The sequence below is a fragment of the Emydura macquarii genome, unplaced genomic scaffold (genome assembly GCF_026122565.2).
Source record: "Emydura macquarii macquarii isolate MOO-44397 ecotype Brisbane River unplaced genomic scaffold, CSIRO-AGI_Emac_v2 contig_1253, whole genome shotgun sequence".
NCBI classification, from domain to species: Eukaryota; Metazoa; Chordata; order Testudines; family Chelidae; genus Emydura; species Emydura macquarii.
In genome coordinates, this window is record NW_027131390.1 from 89,405,510 (window position 1) to 89,413,358 (window position 7,849).

Below are 7,849 nucleotides of genomic sequence, written 5' to 3' on the forward strand. Positions count from 1 at the left end.
GAGATATGTACGATTTGAACTTCCTTGTTCAGATCTGCAAAATAATGGACTTCCCTGTGATGGAAAAAATGAATGTTTACTGGAATCTACAGAATGCTCTTTCAAGATGCAGTTTAATTACAGTCAAAACCAATGGCAAATGCTTCTGCTTTATAAATAAATATTATGAGTGTGGCTGTCTTCAAAATATGAGTGACATAAATCTATTCTGTTTCAGAAATGTTATCATCAAGTTTTTTCAGAAAGTGCTTCTATTTTCTCTCCAGTTTCCTGGTCAAAGTCTAAAATAAAAATTGCAGATTAGAAAATCCTTTGAGAATGGGGTTCAGCAAGTGAAACTGTTTGAAGGTAAGTTTCATACTAGTTTGACTGCATTTAATGAGCCATTGTTAGGAACCAAGCAAGCAAGTATTCTAGAGAGGCAGGAGGTATACACAAACTGTTTTTTAAAGAAGCCATTGTAAATCTGATAACAAAGAGAGCCTGACTTTCTCCTTGAATCACCATGTTCACAAAACATATACTGCATGGACTGATAGTAAATGAGATACATTTAGCTGGTAAGAAAATTAGACTTTACATTTAACTCTATAAATCCTAATGTTTAGGGCAGGGGGGAAAACTAGAGTTGTGCTGAAAAGCAAGCTGTTGCATAAAATGTGGAATAAAGCATGGACAGTGTATCCTTCCTTGTTCTAAAACGGAACATTTTGTGCAACTTTACCATAGGTGAAACTGAGATTAACAAATATATTTTAACACAAATCAAAAAGCACAGGGGAAAAAATTATAGCAAGCTGAATCTCTAACTAGTAGGGATTAACCGACTTACTTTGTTACCTAGGAGGCTTCAAGGTAAAGGTCCCCTGTTCCGAGGGACTGTGTTCACTCAGTGCTTGCTAACCTTGGGCTGACTGCTTAAAACATGTATCTTTTCTTTAGGCTGAAAAGGGTTTTTTTTAATATTTAAAATTATTAGTTTATAGTATCCATGTAATTCCTTGAGCCATAGGGCTTTGGTTTCTTTGATGTGCATCTCTGTGCCAGCTGGTACTCCTACCACTCCTGCTGTCTCTTCGCCCTAAGTAAGGTTTCTTTCTTTGTTAAAATTGGTGCCACTGATTTATCTTCAGTTCTGAAAAGGGCTTTTATTCATTTTAAAAGTGGTGCTGCAGAGACCAGTTACCTTTGCCCTGAGAAGGTGATTTCTTATTTGTATTTGGTTTTCTTTCTTTCTTTCTTCCTTTCTTTTATTCCCCTGAAATGTCTGATTGTGGGATCTCTTACTATACCATTCATCTCAGGTCAACATGGTCTGCAGAAGGTAATGAGGTCACCCATCATTTCTGGATTTCAGGCAAATTATAGCCCTTAAACTCCTTTGAGATTAGCATTGTTACATTTCTTTCAATTATCTCACAAAAAACATTCCTATTATGAGTGGCCAATGCCTAACTTACTGTTTCTAAACATTTTGGACCAGATCTTCTACTGACTTCAATGAAGCTGCACCGCCTCAGGATCTTGCCCTATGAGGAGTCTGATCTCACCACCTGGAACAAGAAACCTGAGAGCTTTCCAGAATCAGGGTTTTAGATCTTTCCCCTTCGATCCATTCCAATTGTTTTTCTCTAATACATACGTTAGATCCTCAGCTGGCGTAAATTGATGCAGCTCCATTGAGAATGTGGCTCAGAGGTTGCTATTTATAAGTAATGGCGTTGAATTTTTAAATATGTAGCTTCCTGGACTAATCTATTTCCCTTTTTTAAATGGTTAACATCCATTCTACACTCATAACTTTACAATCTTCTGGAACTACATTAAAATGAACAAGTTTTTGATTATTTTCATACAGATATCTGAAGAAGTCTTTTGAAGTCATCTGGTCTTGGTTGGTGGCTTAAGTTGTTGGAGTACAACAGAAACATTTATTTTACATAGCACCTTTCATCTAGGCACATCCCAAAGCACTTTACATTAATCTTACTAAAAAAGGACATATATCAAATACCTGAAAACCAATAAAATATAATAGATCTAGATTTAAAAGATTTTATACAAAGACTTCAGATAACGGCTACAAACAGAAACAGATTCAGAGTCTAGCAGGTTCAGTCAACAGCTTCCAGAAGTTAGGACCTTAAAGAAAAAATGGGCCTATTCCACATGATGAGTTGATACTTTCCATATCCTTAGAATAGTTTACTTAGTGATTTTAGTAGCGATCTGTTTAATCAGATACAAAAGTACAAGATCATTAAAATTTTGTATAACTGAAAGAAAGATCTTAGTTCTCTAGCCGTCTTCAAACCAAGAAGCAGCTACCATCCATTAGGTAATTTTCTTGCTTGCCTTTAGTTAGAGTTACAAAAAGTCTGGAATGTTTTGTGTCACCTGCAGCCTAGATAGAATATCATTAGAAAGGGCAGTAAACAAAGTTTTTTATTAATCAAATTTTCAGGTGAATAAAGTGCAAAAAAGTCATTTCACATAGTAAATAGCAAGTCAAACTATTAATTGAGCAGTGTTATTAAAAAATAAATAAAACTTTCCAAAACTGGTTTTCACTAAAAAGATTCTGAACCAAATAAAATTTGCAGAGTTAGACCCACAGCTGAAGTGTGTGTCTTGGGCAGGGACGGGGGCAGGGAAGGGCAGGAGATGGGCAGAAGTGACTTCACTCTGTCTTTCTGGTCTCTTGATTTTCAGATTGTCCAGGGCTCAGTTTGGCATCTTTTACAACTTGGAGAAGCCAAATCCCTCAGATATTTTTTCACTGCCTGTCCATTATCTCTCATTTCTTTCTTCCCTGGTCTCTTTGCACCACCAAAGCAGATTTTCCAGAACTATGTCTTTGATATCATTCTGTTATGATGAGGATAAGCTATTATCATCCCCTCCAGTAGTTATACATCATATTCTTGGGGGAAAGAACCTGTCTGTTTTGAGGTAGCTCAACTTTTTTTTAATGGAGAGTATACATAGCGGGCCAGATCCTCAGCTGATATAACCTGGCCTGCCTCCACTGAAACCAACTGAGTTATGTCAATTTACTCCAATTAAGGATCTGGCCCAGCATCTCTAACTGATCTGGGCACCTGGTCTGCAAACTGAAATATTTCAATTCTCTACTGCAACTACAGTAGCTCATGGGTGTTGTGGTTTGGGTGCCTCATGCTTTTGGCCCTTCTATAGGCCAAGTTTCCTGGTCGGACTACATCTCCTATGATGTTTCATAGTCCCCCCTCTTAATGAGGGGAGGTGGTCAATCATCAGAGCCTTATGGCTATAGTGCATCATGGAAATACTATAATTCTGAAGAGACATTGTAGTGGCATGTCCACATTGAAATAGTTTGGCTTTGGTCAAAAATATTTAGATTTTTAGGTGTTTGGGTTTTCAATGAAAAATTGAAATCTCACACAGAAACTAGACTGTTTTTGCAAGAATATTCACTTAGTCAAAACCCCATTTTTCCATAAAAAAAAAAAAAAAAATTTAGATAGAAAATTTTCTAATAGCCCTTGCTCACATATTCAACATTTTTCCTATTTTACATTTTGGATCATGGATGCTATCACCTTAAAGCAACCCAATCTCTTATTGCAGTCAGAATTATATCTAAAAAATCTATGGAATGAGAGGGCTTTACATTTCATGAAGTAGCTCTCTCCTTCATATATTATATAAGCCATGACATCTACAGACAGCTGAAACCTGCACTTCAATAATGAGGATTATTAAAGAAAATGCATTTGGGGAAGTCACCTGTCACCACTGGCTACCACCACAACAAAATATGAAGATGTAGGCAAATTCTCATCACCCTCATTTCCTCTTCTTCATTTCCTGCTAATGATCACTAGTGACTGGATTGTACCTTCTGGTTTCAGACCCTAATATTAGAAATCTACTTTTTTTTTGCTGTCCTTGGCCTTTTGTTTCTGCTTATTTGCAAACTGCCAGGCTTCCTATGGAAATACTGTACTGTACAAACAAAAGGCTAAGAATAGTCCGTTCAGAGCCAACCAATGGTTCATTCAGTCTAGTATTCTGGTTCGTACAGTAGCCAGCATTGCCTTTTTCAGGAGGGAGTATAAACCCTTACTAATGAACCATTTGATTCTCCAGTAATTGAAAAGGTGTGGTGGTGGAGGGCGTGGAATTCTTCCTGACTCCAGATAGGATTAGTGTAGGCCCTTCTGCATGGTAAATAATAATTCAAAAGCCAAATTCCAGCTGGCCTTAGCATGGATGCAAGGTGCTTTCTCTCCCCTTCTTGTATGCTTGCAGAAGCTCTGGTCAGAATCCCAGTGAGGATTTATCCCACTGGCATAAATTAGAGTGACTTGATTTAATTCAATGGTGCTACACCAGAGTATGGCTGGTGCAAGCTTGGAATCAGGCCCAAGAATGCTTTGTACATAAAATGTTTTATTGAACTGTGTGTTTCCTGCAGACACCAACATGTCACTCAAGCCCATAATCTGGGGATACCTTTGACGCATCCCTCACCCACAGATCCAAGGTATGTTCAAATCTTATTTGTTCTTCCTCCTTGACATCTGTAAGATCTGTTCATTTCATTCTATCGCTATAGCTAAAACTCTCTTTCAGCACCTTATTATTTCTCCTCTTGATTACTATAATCACTCTTCATCTTCTCTTTCTTGGCAACTATACCATTCACACCAGACCACAAGAAACCACTGCAGCTAAGATCTACTTTGTGTGTTATTTTGAACCCTATGTTTTTAATCCTTCACTGGTTCTCATTTTCTAGAGCATCAAGCTCAAGCTTCTTGTCACATCTTCACTAGCCCTCATGCATGGAACATCCTTCCTGAGCTCATCTGCATGATTGTCACCATCTCCACATTCAAGTCCCTCTTGAAGGCCTACTTCTTCCTTGATGTTTATAGTAAATTTGCAAATATGTAATTATCAGTTAGTCGAGATACTGGAAATACAGTATATATTCTACTAAACCTCCAAATGCATAAAGAACCCCGACCCACCACACTGAATTAATATAACCTGATGTTAGTGTGATGTGGCTAATAAGTCTGTTGATCAACCTAGTGATATATGGTACTCCTTCCCTGCACCCTCTGCCCATCTATTTTTATAGTGAGAACTCCCAAGGGCATGACATGTGCTTTCATTTTAATTTAAAAAATACCTCATATGTTATGGGTGCTAATGGAAATAAATACAGAAAATAGTAATAATGTGTGATTTTAATGGACTTCGTTTGCTGTTTTATGTTGTTTACTCCAAGTGTAGCTGCTGTATAACCTTTGTTAATTATTCTTGGGCATCATTGTGGTGGTAAAGCATTCTATCTCTCTGCAGCTGGGTGTTCAAGGAAAATATTACATAGAATGCAAATTTCATAATGTTTGCAAAATATTTTCCTGGACCACTTTCAGGTCTAATGTACCGTACCTTCAGTTATTAGGAAATCCACTAGCAGCTCTGAACAAAACGTTACATTTTGTTCCAACCAGTCTCGAATATGGTTACCATAAGTATATTGTGTAGATACACTATTACAATATCAAAATGGGCATAGCCACTCCAGATGATAGGATTGCCCAAAAGACAATGGAAAGCGCTGAGGGACATGGAAGACTCTAACTAATGCTTTTCCAGTGGCAATGTGATTGACCATCCACATACAGGGGTCTTTTCCTGTATCTTTCTATATTTGTCAGGCACAATACTGTTTGTGATTGTGCCATGATGAACATCCTAGCACATGGATGCTGGAAACAGATTTTGTCTGTGTTTCAAGCTGGAAATAAATCTCCTGGTTTCATTTTGCTTTATTCTGACTTCTGAATTCTTGGTAAGGTATTTTTGCCATTACCAGTTGGGTATCATGTGGGCTTTGATGCATCGCCATTTTCAGCCTACCCTCAGCTGGTGACTGACATTATTATTCAGCATTTCTTGATTGGCAAATTCATACCTTTTCATATTGGCATTCATTTAGCTTTGGCTGCCTTGTATTAAACACCAGATATATTGTATTTAATATTAAATTGCTCCCCTTAAAGGAAGCAATAATGAGAGTTTTTAAACAAGGTATCTAAACCATAACATTTTGTTATGAATCAATACATTTCCATCAGTTGATGATGAAAGACACTTCATGTCTCTGAGAGCACTTTCAGCACCAATATAAGGTACTGATGTATAATGTCAATGTAAAATAGTTCCGCAACAAAAGAAACCTCATATCTTGCATTCCTTACTCACGCAAAACTCCCCATTGACTTCAGTGCCTTAGTAAAGATGGTACTGTAGGAGTGAGCCCCTAATTTCTTTGTCCTTTGTAATAGCTCCTTAGTTGTCCACCTAACACCTCTTCAGAACATAATCTCTCTCCCTATTTAGCTATCTGTATCTAATGCATCTCTATATTTCATTTCTATATAATAATAATGATTTTGCAGTAGATGTTGAATTTTCCTTTTAACCTAAAAATACATAAATGCCTGCTGATGCAGCATTGTAAGAGACAATCTGCTCAATGATTACACTATGCTATAGGTCGTTATATGTGTAATAATAATTTACACACACAACACACAATTTTCAGTATTTCTGCAAGCAATCTAGACACGACAGAAACAAATTGATGGAGACAGAAATGGGAGAATCCCACCCTGTCAGAAGATGAATGAGTTGAGCTTGCATGATGTGAACCATGGCTGACAGAAGCGAGGTGGAATCAAAGAGTGAGCAACTTTTGACAACACACGCTTCACAGCTCTGACCACTGAGGATCTACATGATTATCTCCAGACAAAATAACTGTGAGTAAAAGGCTTACATACACTTAAATTAAACACAGCAGGGTTTTAGTAATCTCTGTTTGCATTTTACTTTCTGTTAAGAAGGAAATTGCTTGGACTTGGAACATTTCATTTAATGGCATTTTTAGTTACCTTTTGTACTTCTAATGCCAGTCTAAATTCACCCTGAATTACCCAGAAAGGCAGAGGAAACTTTTGTCCTTTATTTTTAATTGCAGTAGCTTCCTTACCAATTTTGCTAAATTAAATGTGTTTTAAAACATCTCTGTATTTGAAACCTAATTATCCCAGTCTCTCGATGAAGTATAGCTAACAATACAAACCCCATTTATGTAATTTATTTTGCAAAGGAAAATAAGTGGGATGCAGTTCTACTAATGATATACATGTTTGCAATTCCACCCTCTTTTTCCCCCCTCCTCCAACAACTCAGGGAAGCTGCATTATTTTAAAAAAAAATCCTTTAAAAGCATCTATGTTGTGGCATTTGTTACATCTCCGTATTGCTCTTAGGGTGAGGTAAACTCTGCATAATGGCATGTTCTTTCTAAGTAGAATGAAGAGCTTTTGTTTTGTGGTTTTTTCTTCATACCCAGTCATGAATGAGGATTATGGCCTGTCACCCACAATAAGTCATGAATGAAGATCATGGCCAGTAATTGTAATGTGCAAAATAAAAAAGAGTGAGAGATGTTAGGCTGAGATAAATTAATAGTGGAACCACCATTCAAGATACTCCAACAGAGTAAAGTTTAATCTTTTTAGACCACCTAGTCCTGAGAACTTCTGTTTTTTTATTGTTGAACAAACCATCATTGGCTCCCTGGCATTTATCAATCAGTTGTTGACATTGTGGTGGTTCACATTTTATTAAGTTTTCTCCCAGGAAAGAAAATTAATTCCAGTTAGAGTTCCCATTGGTTTTAAAATAATAAAATAAAAGACATCAGAAGGAAAACAAAAAGTACATTGGGTAATAGATTAGCAAGCAAACCTAGTGCCTTCTCCTGCAGGAGTCCATC

The 7,849-nt window shown here is 37.0% G+C and overlaps 1 long non-coding RNA gene across 1 annotated transcript; it reads left to right on the forward strand.

Annotated features, from left to right (window-relative positions):
* Positions 1-294: 294 nt before the first annotated feature.
* LOC137154206 (uncharacterized) lies at positions 295-4,828 on the forward strand. The gene is made up of 3 exons (XR_010920150.1): positions 295-348; positions 4,463-4,531; positions 4,787-4,828. It is a non-coding gene; the product is annotated as an uncharacterized lncRNA (long non-coding RNA).
* Positions 4,829-7,849: the final 3,021 nt, after the last annotated feature.